Source organism: Chiloscyllium plagiosum, chromosome 21 (assembly GCF_004010195.1).
Source record: "Chiloscyllium plagiosum isolate BGI_BamShark_2017 chromosome 21, ASM401019v2, whole genome shotgun sequence".
In the NCBI taxonomy this organism is placed as follows: domain Eukaryota; kingdom Metazoa; phylum Chordata; class Chondrichthyes; order Orectolobiformes; family Hemiscylliidae; genus Chiloscyllium; species Chiloscyllium plagiosum.
The window spans coordinates 6,591,077-6,601,121 of NC_057730.1; the positions used below are offsets into that span (position 1 = coordinate 6,591,077).

Here is a 10,045-nt window from a genome sequence, read left to right on the forward strand (position 1 = left end):
ACGTGCAAACTCCACACAGTCAGTCGCCTGAGGCGGGAATTGAACCCAGGTCTCTGACGCTGTGAGGCAGCAGTGCTAACCACTGTACCACCGTGCCGCCCACAATGCAAAGGTAATGCAAAGGAACACTAACACTTACAATTTCCCTTACAAGCCACAGGCTGTCCTGACTTGGAAACATATCACCTTGCCTGCAGTATCACTGGGTCAAAATCCCATGACTCCCTTCTTCGCTAGGCTGTGGGTCTACATACTGTCAAGGACAGCAGAGGTTCAAGACGACAGACCCACGCCACCTTCTACATAAACACCCAGAATCAACGAACATAAGAAAATTTAGTCCCCACATCAAATTATTAATATTGCTGGCACACAAGAACTGACCCCAGTGGTATCCTCTACTGGGGGTACCCTATTATCCAACACCAAACCAGCTTACTCTTTGGTGCACCTTACTCAATCTTCAATCCCATTTTGGTACATTTCTTAGTTCCAGGAGTCCTAATGTTTGTAATACCCTCTTGTGCAACACCTTATTCAGACAATGATATGGTAAAAATAAGATTGGGCAAGTGCCCAGACAGAGCAAGGCATTAAGTCATCAACCGTCAAATTGAGCAGGCCCATTATTCCAGAATCAAAACCAAGGCCATAGTTTTGCTGCAAGTAACTCAGTGGAGTAGAAAGACAAGAGGAAAAATAAGTAAGTGGCCAAGGTCACTCTCATAATTAAAACCAGATTCTCACTGGCTGAACCAAACACCAACATGAGTAAATAAATTCATTAGTAAACATTTTTAAACGTGTTTCGTAGAGCCAACTACCTTCATAGTTCATGTTCAAAACATGCCAAGCGGCAGGAATGAAAGCAATAACAGTCTTTGACAGGATAACTTTGTAGTGCTGCAGAACAGAGACCGAGGGGTCTTTGAAATTCGCGTCACAGGGCGATTAAGGCGACATTTAGCACACTTGCCTTCATTGCTCAGTCCATTGAGTACACAAGGTGGGATGTCATATTGAGGTTGTACAGGACATTGAGGCCTCTCCTACAGTACTGTGCACGGTACTGGTTGCCCTTCATAGGAAGGGCATGGAATAGGGTTCAGAAAGGATTTGCCAGGATGTTGCTGAGAATGGAGGGTTTGAGATTTAAAAATAGACCAGAGAGGCTGGGATTATTTTTTCACTGGAGTTTAGGAGGCTGAGGGGTGACCTTATTGAGGTTTATAAAATCATGAGGGGCATGGATAGGGTGAGTGACCAGAGTCTTTTCCCTCAGGTTGGGGGGTGGTTTGTCTTCAAAACTAGGGGGCATATTTTTAAGGTGAGGATGAAAGATTTAAAAAGGATATGAGGGGCAATTCTTTTTTTTGTTACACAGAGCGTGGTTCATGTGTGGAAGGATTGTTGTATACGTCTTAAGTGCTCCAAGCCAACCAAGGTGTTCAAAGCCCAGACTGAATAGAAACTAATGCCTGGTCTTACTTGTAAACAAAATAACTTTTAGGTTGATTTTTCACGTTAATAAAAATATGAATATCAGCCAATTTCAAGCATTTGTTTTGGTTATCTGAACAACAATTTAACATTCTGTTAACCAAGAGATTTCATGGCTTCACAACTTGACAACAGAGTGTGTGTACAAACAGATTTTATGCAGGGGTGGTGAAGTTAAAAGGTTTGATGACAAAAGTTTGTAAGGATCAAGAAAGAAAGGCTCATACCACAAGGCTGCTCTTGTACACCCAACTATGAGATATAAAACATCCCTTAATCTGCAATACAGATTGGTTGAGTGAACCACATGGGTACGTTTGGAATTAGCCAATTGCAACAGAAGAGGAGATCATCAGATCAAAGGCAAGGCAAAAAAACTCCTGGCTCCTGTAAGCTTGCAGACCAGCATCAAAAGAATTAGCCTCAACTGTGACAACTTGCAAAGTCAAACCATTGACCAGCATTCATTGTTGAAGTTAAAAGAATGAAAGTTATGCCACTGCAGTACCAGTGGGCAGCTGGAAGCTATTAAACTCAATGCTAGTAACCTGTATAATAGCACTAAATAAATAAACAAGCATGAACAGTTTTTGGCTATAGTTCAAAAACACCCTGCTGCCTGCCCAAAGATGCCAATAAGACAATTTCATTTGTCAACGTTGCATAGATAACAGGTCTTTCCCGTGGTGGGTGTGTTATGACCCCAGTTGATGTTCGTACTGAACATGTCAGATTACAGATTGAAACTGGCTTGATAGATCAGCTTTTATTGAGCTTTTCTTGTTTAAAATGGTGGTCTTTCACTAAAACATAAGCACACACAGTACTATAGATCTGTTATAGCATTGACACCTAAAATTTTATTAGACAGAAAAAATGAAGGCAAAATAGGACAACGTTTTTGTTACATTACACAACTTGTAAGTTTGAAACGCACAGCAGAGCAGAGCAATCTCCCATCTATTCCCAACATCGCCACTTTGCAGTACTCAAATACAACAGAAAGGAATGTGATCACATCGAAAGGTTTAACTGTTTTTTTTTTACAGTTCCTGGATTGTTAACACACTTGGGCTTAGATTTTTTTCACTTCAAATAACACCTTCAGGGTTCTAACCAAACATTTCTGATATAGAACATTCACTCAAACTCTTATCCTAAGGTAGCCTACTTCCAAACTATTCTGAACTTACTTCTTTCTCCAGATCTTCTGCAAACTTCCAAAAAAGCTTTGCAATCTGTACATTTATACTCAGTTAAAGAAAAATCACATTTTGATTCGTTTAATTCCAAAGCAAGCAGAGGCCTTTTGTCATTTGCACTGTGATTATAAAACTCTCAATACAAACAAACCACTCCAGGAAAGCCCTAATCACCTACTCTCTGACATACTGCTTTAACAATCATGGTTCTAGAAAGACTGACAAGCTAATTATGGGCGGCACGGTGATTAGCACTGCTGCCTCACAGCGCCAGAGACCCGGGTTCAATTCCTGCCTCAGGCAACTGTCTGTGTGGAGTTTGCACATTCTCCCAGTGTCTGTGTGGGTTTCCTCCGGGTGCTCCAGTTTCCTCCCACAGTTCAAAAATGTGCAGGTTAGGTGAATTGGCCATGCTAAATTGCCTGTAGTGTTAAGTGAAGGGGTAAATGTCGGGGAATGGGTCTGGGTGGGTTGCACTTCGGTGGTTCGGTGTGGACATGTTGGGCCGAAGGGCCTGTTTCCACACTAAGCAATCCAATCTAATCTAATTATGAAACACCCTCATTCATACAGACCAATGCCACTTCATTTAAATCCAAAAGCTAAAATAAATGATATATCCACTGAATCACATGAAAAGAAAATCAATCACTTAATAGTTATACATCAAGTCACAGGATGAATGGACAGCCAGCTGAGTAACAGGTCAGTCCTGCAATGAGTGAATCATACTGTCAAACTCAATATCGATAATTCTCCTCCTAGTTATATCAGGCCCAGGCAGTTACTGGTCAGCAAGCACAAGAATGTTTAATTAGTATCGAATTTGAGCATTGCTGAACAAAAAGGGTGAGCTCACAAAACTTCTCAGCTGTGCCCTCATCAAAACAGAAGCAAGAATACCAAATTTCAAAAGGAAGAAACAATTTATACCACATGAAAAAAAAAGAGTGGTTAGCAGGTCAACTGTTCAGTTGAGGCATTAACCACAGAGAAAGCACAAGGGAATAATACTCCCCCCACCTTTTGCTCAAATATGAGGTGCAAGCCAGGATATGTTCCTTCTTTCTGCAGAGTGGAGGTATTTGAAAACACAGATGTGAATTTTAAACTTTTGGGGAATTGCTTAAGCCGGCGTCAATACAGGTTATTGAGTACAAAGTGTGCTAAGTGAATAGGACTTGGTGCAAGTTCGATCATGAATGGCAGTAAACTCGAGCTCAGTTAGAACTCCCAAGGGTAAAATGTGGGTGACTGGTGAGGAGTGCATTGTAAAAAGTCAAGCCACTGGCCTTGGTCTTCCCAATATTCAATTCGAGGAACTTACTGTGACAGCACTGGATACTGGACAAGTGGGAACAATAGTGGCGGGGGTGGGTTTGGGTAGGGTGGTGCACGGATTAGGTAGAATGGGTTATTGTCGGCTTACCAATGGAGACAAAACTGCCTGTCTCTTCAAAAGGTGTCATCAAGGGGCAGGACATAGGTGACAAATAAGTGGAGCATGGAAGACATCCTCAAGGGATTCCAGGAGCAACCGTGCAGGAGCAGGAAGAGAAGCAAATGAAAGTAATTTTTCAAACAGATAATAAAGAGTGCAACGAGGCGAGAACAATCCCACCTAACTGGACGACAGCAGAGAGACATTGGAGGAAATGCTGTGGTCTGTGTAAGAGATGTCCTCAACCAGTACAGTATGTTCTGCTGCGGTGCGATAGTTGCGTTCTCATACTATTGAGGGCCGATGGGAAAAACAGGGCTGGGGGCGAACCACCAAAAATGTTAGTAAAAATCAAATCAAAAATAGTTAGCCTGATACAAATGGTCTAAGCAAATGCTAAAACCATATATTTTAATGAAATAATACAATACGTTTTATACTTCAAGGGTTTTCTGAGTTTGCTGAATTACAGTACTGTACTAAGACAAGGGATGAGGGTCATCATCAGCATTATTATTACTTTCAGGTATAGTGCTGGGTGCAGGGTTACAACTAAAGAAAATATTTAGCCCAGAAGTGGATGGCTGTGGTTCATTGCCCTTAGAATGTTTTGTTGGGGTTGGTTTAAAAAGGGAATCTAGTTTTTGCTGGTGAGAGAATCTGCCTGGGTGGATCTGCTCCCATCAATTCTCCATACAATACCATCCTACAAGGCTCACTGATATGCTGTGGTGAAAGATTAACCACTAATAAGTCTTCAGCAGAAACGACATATACTTGAGTAACAAATTAATTACTACTTAATAATGAGATAACAGGTAACATTAGAATTATAAAGCATTTTATTCCAAACAAACTCCTATGATGTGGGTGTTGCTGCCTAGACCATCATTTATTGTCCATTGTTAGTTGCCCTGGAGAAGGTGGTAGTGAGCTGCTTCCTGAATCACAGTAGACTTTGGGATGAAGAGATATCTGAAAGGAGTTTCAGATCTTTTCCCCCCAAAGTAAATGAATGAGCAATTATATAAGTTCCAAGTCAGGATGGTATGTCACTCCAAGGTGACTGCGTTCCCAGATATCTGCTGCCCTTGACCTTCTAGATGGTATAGGTCTCAGGTATGGAAGTCAAAGGAACCTTAGCGAGTGACTGCAGATAGTACTGACGGCTGCCACTGTATAGGGAGGGAACGTTGAAGGTCACATTTAGAGTGCCAATCAAGTGGGCTGCTTTTCTGGGATGGTATAGTGTGTTTCTGGAGTTGCACTTATGCGAGTAAGCAGGTAAGAAACAAGAGGTCCCAAGAGATATTAACCATGCCTGCATTACATGGTCACAGAGCAAGCACCGACAAACAAAGTAACTGACAACATTGACTGTCTCCAGGAAGTGCTCATCATTTATACACTAATAGGTGGAGATGTACGAATGTTCCTCAGTTAATCCTTTCAGGTCAACCATCTTCTGAAACATTGGAAATGAAGTCAAAGGCTGTAGAAAGGTTAAGGAGGATATAGAAGAATAGTTAATCTTTGTCACAGTCACACAGCCCTCTCTTCCTGACTTAGAATATTCAAGGCAAGTGTTTAGCTAACATAATATCAGACACCTGCTTATCATAGGCATGAATTGAAGACTGTTGGAGAAAATCCATTGTGGTTTGAATTAATAGCAACCAGTTAAGGGGACAGAGAATCGAGAGCTGAGGGAAAAAAAAAGGCCAACTTCGCTTGACAGTCAACTACTTGGAGCGGGTGAACCAGCTAGCTTCGTAAGGTAATGCGGCTGCCTCTGTGAAATAAACATGTTGAGGAGATTTTCAAAAACATGGAAGAGAAATATGCACCCAAAGTCAAAAAATGAAAATGAGGCAAGAAATAATGAAGACACATCAGATGGAAGCAGAAATTGTTCGAGATTCCAAAAGGAATATAAATCACTTAATTATAGAGAGAGTTGAAAACGGACATTATATGGAACAGAAATGAACCAATGGAAAATTATATGAGCAATAAGTAAACCTTTCTTCAATGAGAAATTTCAAAAGGATTCTTGGGACATGAAAGGATGTTAAAGAACACAATTTAAAAAGTTAAAAATCACAACACCAGGTTATAGTCCAACAGGTTCCTGGGCCTCCTTCACCGCCGCTCCCTCACCACCAGATGCCTGGAGGAAGAACGCCTCATCTTCCGCCTCGGAACACTTCAACCCCAGGGCATCAATGTGGACTTCAACAGTTTCCTCATTTCCCATTCTCCCACCTCACCCCAGTTCCAAACTTCCAGCTCAGCACTGTCCCCATGACGTGTCCGGACTTGACCTACCTGCCTATCTCCTTTTCCATGAACTGCTGTGCTCTTCCAGCACCACTAATCCAAAAATTTACAGTGTTATAAATTCTGTGCCTTAGAATTGTATCCTCCACAATCACCTGATGAAGGAGCGGCACTCCGAAAGCTAGTGTGCTTCCCATTAAACCTGTTGGACTATAACCTGGTGTTGTGCAATTTTTAAACTTTGTACACCCCAGTCCAACACCAGCATCTCCAAATCATAACAATTTAAGAACAACTCACTGGGTACAATGGGAATATTACATTGTCACATTGTATCCACTCTCATTCCTGATGATGCTGCTCAATTATAGTAAGTTAAAGTCATTTTAATAATAAGGCTAGTAATAATCAAAACATCTATGTTACTTTGGATACAATGAGAAACAACTTACAAAACCTTACGTACTGAAGGGTCAGAGATTTCCCCCCCCACCTCCCCCAAGCCAACCTGTGCCAATTTCCCATACATTTGCCTCAAATAGATCTGTGATGTTAATCTGTTTTATTACCTCTCCCAAGAGATAACTTAGCCTTGGTGGTTGTGTGGCAAGTGTAAGTTCATTATACAGTGCATAGGCTGCAGGGACCACAATTGTTACCTGCTCCATCATTGCTCATATTACAGACATACAGTGTAGCCTGGAAAGGAATTATCATGAGGGGCATGGATAGAGTGAATAGTCAAGGTCTTTTCCCCTGGGTAGGGAAATCCAAAACTAGAGGAGCAACTTTTTCATCCAGAGGGTGGTGCGTGCATGGAATGAATTGCCAGAAGAAGTGGTGAAGGCTGGTACAATTACAACATTTAAAAGGCATCTGGATGGGTATATGACCAGGAAAGGTTCAGAGGGATAGGGGCCAAATGCTAGCAAATGGATCTAGATTAATTTAGGGTATCTGGGCAGCACAGACGAGTTGGACCAAAAAGATCTGTTCCCGTGCTATACATCTCTATGACTGTATGAAGCAGAAACAAAGTGCGTAAAACAATCGACTTCAAAGGTTGAAGCTTCACAAACTTGAGGAGTTGGCTGCAGGTCTTGCTGGAGAACGTGACTCAATTCTATGAAAGCATTACTGAAGAAGAGCAACGTCAGGAGAGCTGTGAGGGCGTGTTTCCTGGGACTGTGCAGTACAGTAAGCATTCCTGCGAGGATGCCATGCTCATGTTGACATCCCTGCAGCTACAATTCCGTTCGCTTCCTGCGCCTCATCCTGAATGCACGGACCTCCCATGAAGAAAGAATGCCCTGACAAAACCAGTCTGCAGTTCCGAATGTTTCACTCAAGAGTCTCACCAGCAAAAAAAAGCAAAAAAGTAACAAAAGCAACCACACCTTGTTCATTGGCAGTAAGGAGATGAAAACGATCCACCGCAGAGCACAGTGTTTGTCACAGGCTTACTTCATTTAGAAAGTCAAGTATGCAGACATTTACTCATTAAGTGCCAAGCCTTTGGCATGACATGTTGTCACAAAGCATAACAGTGAATATAATTTTACTCTATTTTCAACTAGGGGCTATGGAAATGCCAACATCTCTGAACACAATTTCAGGATCGAGAGATGTTAAAAGTCTACTTTTAATCTTGACATATCGATTACCATGCTTGATTAATGACACACTCTACCTTCCTCCAGTTTGGACCCATTATCGTACACAGGAATACTGAGAGCTTTAGCTTGCTGCCTGTACGAATAGTGTTATCAATGGGTCTGAAAACCTGAACAGGATCAGTCTTTAAAGAATCCAAGTGACGTAGTGGCTCAGTGGTTAGCACGGCTGCCTCACAGCACCAGGGACCTGGGCTCAATTCCACCATTAGGCAACTGTCTGTGTGGAGTTTGCACATTCTCAGTGTCTGCGTGGGTTTCCTCTGGGTGCTCAGGTTTCCTCCCACAGTCCATATGCAGGTTAAGTGGATTGGCCATGCTACATTACCCATAGTGTTCAGGAATGTGTAGGTTAAGTGCATTGGCATGGGATGGGGTAGGGGGATGCCACTCAGTGAGATGCTCTTTGGAGGGTCAGTGTGAACTTGTGGGCTGAATGGCCTGTTTCCACACTATACTGATTCTATGGATTCTGCATGGCTCATGCCACAGAATACTCTCCAACTTGTGGTTTGGACCATTTGTCAATGAAAGATGCAAATATTTAGCCAAATTGTCACAATGCCAAAAAGGGAAAAAAAAATTCAACACTTTAAATTTTATAAATTAGTCCAGTAGCTAATAAAATATTGAGAATGCGGAAACAAGTGCAAATTACATCCAAACACACACACCACCTCCCCACTCGCCCGCCCACAGACTTTTAAATTAGAAAAAAAACGATTCCCGGCAATTGGTTTACAAATCATAAATAATTAATAGAACAATTCTGCGACTAAATCAAAATGGCATAAAGTGATTGTCTACTCTGGTTTGCAACTGATGGTTAACAGCAAGCATTATTCAGCTCAGGATAATGGAATCCCCCCCATCGTAACATCAAATGTCACTTCCAACCACAGCTCTCATTTCTTCAATATCTTTAACATGGAGAAGTGATCCCCAAGAGCTCCCAAGGTACTGAGGAAAACGAGCAGGCAATAAAGGTAGGCAGCAAGATGCATGGGCCTGGGAGTCAGTGAGTATGAAAAGCAACATGGTCTATTTTAGCAAATGCATTAAGGAGATGACGATAGAGATTTAGAAATGGAATTCAAAAAGCTTGAAGCATAAGTACTGGAAGTGTCGTCGAAGAGTTCAAAACAGAATTTCCAGGAAAACTGAAAATCAAGTGAACCAAACTACACCAATTTAAAACATTTCTGATGTTCTCTCAGAAATAAATCTGTAGTATGGAACCTGGAGACCTTGTTGGGATAGGAACAAGTTTCTCAAGCCCCCGATGTTAGAGATCTTCAGTATTCCTCACCTTCAATTTCCCTGGCTGTGTTCTTAATAAAAACGGTGCAGTTGGGTTTTCCTGCATTCTAGATTAGAGTGGTGCTGGAAAAGCACAGCAGGTCAAGCAGCATCCAAGAAGCAGGAAAATCAACATTTCAGACAAAAGCCCTTCATCAGGAATGTAGGCAGGAAGCCTCTGGGGTGGAGAGATATATGGGAGGGGTGGGGTGGGGGTGGGGCTGGGAGAAGGTAGCAAAGAGTACAATAGGTGGATGGGGGTGGGGATGAACGTCAAAGATGAGGGTGGAGTGGATATTGGGAAGGAAGATTAGCAGGTAGGACAGGTCATGAGGATGGTGCTGAGCTAGAATCCTGCATTCTGGCCAGCAGATAATCCTCAACCAACTCCACCAAACATATTACCTGCCCATTATTACACCGTTGCATGTGAGAACCTGCTGTGCATCTGGGGTGGATAAGGCTGGCTGTCCTGACCTTATAGGTGGTGTCATATGAACATAAGTTCACCTTCTTCAAGCTTACTAATGGAGGAAATACATATCAGGCTCTGCTAGGCAAAGCTTCACACAGCGTAGGCCAATTAGATTTAGATTAGATTACAGTGTGGAAACAGGCCCTTCGGCCCAACAAGTCCACACCGACCCGCC

General features: G+C 42.2%; 1 protein-coding gene across 3 annotated transcripts in view; it reads right to left on the reverse strand.

Moving 5' to 3' along the window:
• Positions 1 to 10,045, reverse strand: part of rhbdf1a (rhomboid 5 homolog 1a (Drosophila)) — a 359,396-nt gene that overhangs the window by 258,513 nt on the left and 90,838 nt on the right. The gene's annotated exons all lie outside the window — the stretch shown is intronic.